Consider the following 6469-nt stretch of genomic DNA (forward strand, 5'->3'; position numbering starts at 1 on the left):
GACTTTAGGCAGGGTTTCAGATTCTTTACAAGATGCACGTTCAGAACCGCTGTTGTGCTGTTTAAGAGGGAAAGCTATAGGCAGGGAGAGTGGATTGGTCGACGCGTGCATTGGCCTTCTTATTTCACCTGCACTTCATGTGCTTCAAGAATCTTTTGTCTAGTTGCTCTTTTTTGACAGGATCTCTCCTTCATCGCCAGTTGTCTTGTCCGCCTCTGTTTTAGAGTGCTTTGTACCTGTGCAGAGAATAATGACATGGAGACAAGAATACACAGAAGCTCTTTATTCCCTTTCCGTGCACAAAAGGAACTCTTCCTGCTTCCCCATCCTAACGCGCATGCATATAAACAGCACAATCCCATTTGGTGCGCCTCCCAACTTGCCTACGCCAGCCACTTCTTCCCTGGCTGATTAACTGTCTGCGCACCAGGACACGACAGACCCCTCTTAGTCTGGGTTGGGAGGCATACCAGCGTGGAAGCCAGAGCCAATGTTACCCCAGAGAGTTCCTGTCTCCTTCCTAAGTGCGAGCATGCGTTTTGGCAATACAACTTAGGATCAACCATTACCTCTTCAACAAAATTCTGATCAGTTTCTTTCTTTTCATTGCAGGCAACAACCTGCAGCAACGTTCTGGACGGACTGCCCAAAACATAACAGACCACCAGAGCCTCCAGGAAGGCTACTCCAGATTTCTTTGACCAAACAGAAGAGAGAGAGCCGCCAAGTGGAGCAGCGGAGAGCCCGTGTGACAGCAGGAAACACTGCATGATGCAGCTGACACCAGCACATGCTGCGATCCTGCAGCTGCAAGGCAGCTCTCCAAAAGTGACTTATTACACATGTGCTGCAGAGTGGCTTCCTGACAAAGAAACCAGAGATATTCCAATAATCACCATGGACTTAACTGCAGCATGGCTCCCTGACACAAGCTGGAACACTTTCCAACGCAGGCCACCATTATCATGGCACTGCACACCCACATGGCAAAACGTGGTGAGGTTTAACCCCCTTTTTTTTTGATTCTGGCATTTGTAACACCTCCCAGGTGGGGAAGAGAGGGCATGATTGGCCAGGAGAAGAAGACAGATAAGAAGGGGGGCAGGAAACGGGAAGGTGTGGGGTTTTGGATGAGGTCAGTGGAGGAAGAGTTGGCAGACCAAGTGACCAGAATGAGGAAGGATGGTGGACTGGAATGTGGAGGCAATTTCCATAGAAGGTAAGGTATTGGTTGGTGAGAGCTAGTAGTACTGTTTTGTGAGTGTGCACATAGGGTATGAGAGGAACCTGAGGGCATCCTCCCATTTACTCCCCTTGGATCTTCCTCTCAGGTGTCCAGGGGAAGGCCATTGGTTTTGAATCCTGAGCCTGGGGGTGGATACACACACACACACTATGACCTTAAAGTGCATCCCTTTAGGACAGGGACGAGGAAGAAGCGACTAGAAGTAATGCACATTTCTAGTCAGTTTCACCACTCTAGTACCGAGACGAGGAAGATGCCTATAAAGGATCGCGCATGTCCTGTTAACTGGTGTAATCAGAGTCAGGCAAACGACCTGCACCTGCAGTCTATTGAAAGGCTACATGTACTTAAAAGCAGGCCCACCCAGCAAAGCAGGGAGGACCTGCCTGGAGAGAAGGTGGCAGACGTTTGGCGAGCAGCAAGCTGGAGCATGACCGGAGGACGCAGTGTATTCCCAGCGGAGGAAGGAGGTCACACGACCCGAGAGGGCCACGCAAGGACCAAAACCCCAAGACTTGCCGGTGTTACGTGTTCCCAGTTAAAGCTCGGAAACACAGAGAACTCCTGACTACCACAGGACACTGCGCTGTGACACCTGTGAGGAAGGCATGGTATAAAACAGTGAAGACAGACACAAGGGATCACAGTTCAAGGGTGTGCATTGAACTTCAATGGGTTGGTTAAACGCCTATCTAAACTAAATCTAAGGATGGGAGCAAGCTACGACCATCAAATAATAAAAACGCAGTCGTAGTGGAGTCTGTCAAAATAGAAGGGCTTACAGTAATAAACCTATTGCCAATCCTTACTTTTAAATACAAAAGGGTGTGGGACAATTGTGTATGCAAAAAGGAACGCGTTCAAGAAATAATATATCAGGATATTTGAGCAGTTGGCTTCACTTCACCACGTTTTCAGCACGGGACATGGCGGCACGTTGAGCTTCACACATTCTGGCTTCTTGGCCATGAGAAAACAGTTCAAAACACAGGTCTCAGGGCCTTCTGCCAAAGCCTCTTTTCCATTAACAGTCTCTTACTACAGAGGGCCTGTCGTAACAAACAAATATCAAAGTTCCATTCTTCTCAGGATTTTCACATGTCCAATGTGATGCTGGAAATGCATTGGAGCGACAGGGCCTCCCTGTCCTTGTCCTGTAGTCCTTTTTCATTGTGTCCTGTATTGTATTGTTTTCTGCCCAGGAGTCCATGTGGGGCTCTTCCTGTTTTTGGTTTGGTGTACAGACCCATGGGATACCCTTATGGCACCCATGGGTGGGGGTACAACCCTGTGCCCCTAGTGTATGTTTTTGGGCACCTGTGGGAGGCCCACAGAGCACGGTATGGGCTGTTCGCAGCTCCATGCTGAGTTTGACAGGTGCTCTGAGTATCCTCCATTTTGGGATACCCAGGCCCTGCCATTGGAATCAATTGATTCCTGATGGAAAACAAGATGGCCCCTGTGGCCTCTTGCTTTCTATTGCCTGTTACCTTGTTTTCCCAAAGTCCTGGGAAGCCCTGACTCTGTCCCTTCCCCCTGACTGTCTGTTGGGTGGAAGTTCCATATATGGGGCCTCATTACACGGTAGGCGGTAAGGGTTTACCGGTACCGGTAAAGGCACTGGTAACGGTAAACCCTTACCGCCTTACTACGAGGTCCCTTTGCGGGACCGGACCTGGTGTAGACCAGCCGTTAAAGTTGGGACCCGCAAAGGGACCTTGGTGCTAATTACGATACTGCAATTTGCGGTACCGTAATTAGCTCCTTCCCCAATCCCATTATGCGCTATGGGGCAAAAATGGGAATGGGGAAGGGCCATGGAGGAAGGGGGAATTGCCGCCTCGCCAACCTTGGAATGGAGTGGTAATTCTCCTTTCCTCCATGGTGGTACCGGCAACCATGGTGCTAATAGCACCATGGTTTACCGCCTTCCGTGTAATGAGGCCCACGGTGTTGTTGTGAAGTCCAGTCCAGACTGGCTGGAGCCTTCCCAGTGACTGTATGTTGTGGGTACACCCTGTGGGTGGGACCTGGGTGAATGGAGTGTGTGACCAATATGCACTTCTTGTTGTGGCTGTCTGGTTTCTGGCATGAGAGACAAAGACTGAGACAGCCCTGCCCGAAACTGGCCTGAATGCAGTGTGTAGTGTTGAATGGCTGACTTGTCCCAAACCATGTTCCTTTTTATGAGTATCTGAGAGGGAGGGGGATGGCCTGAATGCACTGTATGCCTGATTGGCTGAATGACTGCATGAATGCCCTTCTGTATGATTGGCTGCTGAGTGTGACCCAGCAGTGTGGATGAGAGACAGAATAGTATATCTGGGGACCTCTCACCACTGGAAATTGTTCAGAAGCTGTGTCTACACTTGAATAGTAACTGGAACTGCTGATCCTCGACGCCCAGCTGGAAGAAGAAGACTTGCTGTTGCATTTGCTTCGACCTGATCTGAAAGCTGCCGAATTCGTCGAAGACTGATCCGAGAGAGGACCTGGTAAGGCGCCCTCTTCCCGTGCTCCGAGGGACCATCGAGCACTGCTGACCTTCGCCGAAGCTCCCTGGAAGTCAGATCCTCGAAAGGCTGCCGACCGGAGACAGGACCGCCGCAGAGATCGAAGTGTAGCACCCGGACTTCGCCGCCGTCGAAGTCCATTGCCGTCGACCAGGGTTCGCAGGTTTGTGTAACCGGTGGAGGCCCGTCGAAGTTGTGTTGCCCCAGAAGAGGGGACCGCTTGACGCCGTGCCGCTGACAACCGGAGCCTCCCGCTCCTTTGCCTAAGAACATTTGAATCGAAGGACTCCCTTGTCCGCACCGACGACTGCTTTATCCTGCCAGAGAGAGTCAAGGCCGCCGACGCACTGAGGAGAATCTGCCGGTGGGTTTCCCGCCACCTGAAGGCCACAAAGACTTTGACGACTCGACGCCCTTGCTGGGCTACAGTTCTTCTGAAACTCTTTGCGGCCCAGAACTATCAAACGGAGAGGTGCCCCGCACACCTCATCCTCGCAGGACGTCGCCGACGAGCACTGCTTGGATCAACGCCGTGGTCTCAGCACCCTCGAACTTCTCATCGACGCTGTCAACGCCAAGTTCACTTTCTTCGACGCCTCTCGACGATCCGTGACTCCTGCTTGAAAGGGGGTCACTCAAGAAGGATCCATCGACGCTTCTTTGAAGAACTCAGCTCCACCAGGTACATGGGGGGGGTAAAAATATTATAGGAGGAAATAAGACTATTGAGCAATATATGGACTGGGCTTGTGTTATATCTTTATTTTACAGGTTGCCCAGTTGGGGGGGATCTCCACACAGAACTGTGTTTAGGTAACTGACTCAGTATTCTGCCTATTGTTTCAACCATCTTGCTTTCCCTCCTCTCTCTATTGCTGGTTTCCTTTTTATGGATCTGTGTGACATTTTAACAGTATACTTGATGCACTTTAAAGAGGTCTGATAATATTGGTGGTATCACTTTAGAATTGTATATATTTGCCATTGTTGACTTCTGAGTACAAAGTGAGTTATTGTGATGGTGTACATACCTTTGAATATGAATTATATAAAGACTGTGTTTTCAGTAATACAGTGTGTGGACATTCCTTTGTGGGGGCTTGGGGACTACACTGTACTTAAGAACCAGCCTGCATCACCTCCTGAGAAGCTAGGCCTTGATTGCTCGACCATAGCTACCGCATAGAGTATCTTGGCTGGGTTCCTCTGTGCCTCTCTGTCATGATCTCTGCTTCCAAAAGGTCAGGGTTTTCCCAACTCCCTTGGAAGCAGATCCATAACCCAGGTTCCGAGTGCCAACCAGTCCCAATTGGGACCTTTTGGACCCAGTCCTGGCGCCAGTGGCACCAGGCTCATAAATATGCCCAGTCCCAGCGCTGGAAGCGCCGGGCTCATAATGTTTGGGTGGACTTACCTGCAGCAGACCATGCTGCTTACTTGCCTGCCAGTTGAGCCTCTGATCCTCTTCTGTTTGGAACTACTTTTCCTGTTGGGTGGGGCTGGAGCCACTCCCTAGATTCAGAACACTGGAACTCTTCTGGAAGGCAGGAACTCTTTTTTTACCAGGAACTCTTTTCTTACTTAGGCGTGGCTGTGGAAGGAGACACCTAAGCACTACAGGAGGCTATTTAAACCACACCCGGTGGATGAATCTTGCTTTGCGTTATTCTGCACCCTCTGCAGCAGAACGCTCATCGTGTCTTCTGCATCCGGTCCTGGGCCTAAGGAAAAAGGCTTACCATCCTGAATCCAGTCTTCAGCAACACCTATAAAGACAAGAAAGAACAGGTTAGCATTCCGGCATCTGAAAGGCAAAGGCTTACCTACTCTTCGTGCGCTCCGGAGGTCTTCACACTGCATTCCGGCATCTGAAAGACAAAAGCTTACCAACTCTTCGCACGCTCCGGAGGCCGTCGGCGCTGCATCTCGCATCTGAAAGACAAAACAAGGTGCGTTTAAAGACATTGGGGAACTTTAATACTCACGTGCCATTACTCCTTTCCACATCTAACCCAGTGGGTATCCCGGCACCCTGCAGCCGCTCCAAACTCGTACCTGCAAAATAAAAAGACAGTTAGAGCGCTTTGTGAAGCTGGCAACAAGCGCTTACTTACGTGCTTCCAGGCGCTTCTATTCATCACACGGGCTCCATCTTCAACTCACTTCAGCCCGTCATCCGCCATCGCCGGAACCCTGCAAAACAAGAGACATCATTATTAAAGACTTTAAAGACATTTGAGTTACTCGAAACTTACCGTTCGTGCAGTAAACGACGGACAGCAGTCCTCTGAAGTCAAGAGGCCTGCGCTACCTATCCAGTGAAGAAACTGGCTACAGCACCCTGCCCCGAGGCAGATGGAGAGCTCGGCATTCACTTACCTAAGGTGAGAGCGTTAACCTGTGGGGGTCTACAGGAGAGGAGAAGAGGAAAGAGATAGGGACACCCCAATAACCCCAGTTCATTAACCCCGTATTTTCTATCTGCAGACATCTTACTCTGCGCGTCAGGCATACAGGGCACAGAGGTCCAGCCCAAAGAGCCAATCGGGTGCTGCACATCACCTTTGAAGATACGGTAGTCGCCCAGTCAAGACCGGCGCCTCTGCGAGAATCAGGTGAGCGTTACAGAACGCAAAGCCTACCGCAAAACTCTCGCCCAGGCGCTATGGAAACCTCGGATACTGACCACCTAGCCCGGTTATTTGGGGAA

The sequence above is a fragment of the Ambystoma mexicanum genome, chromosome 4q (assembly GCF_040938575.1).
Source record: "Ambystoma mexicanum isolate Mex_15411 chromosome 4q, UKY_AmexF1_1, whole genome shotgun sequence".
Lineage (NCBI taxonomy): Eukaryota > Metazoa > Chordata > Amphibia > Caudata > Ambystomatidae > Ambystoma > Ambystoma mexicanum.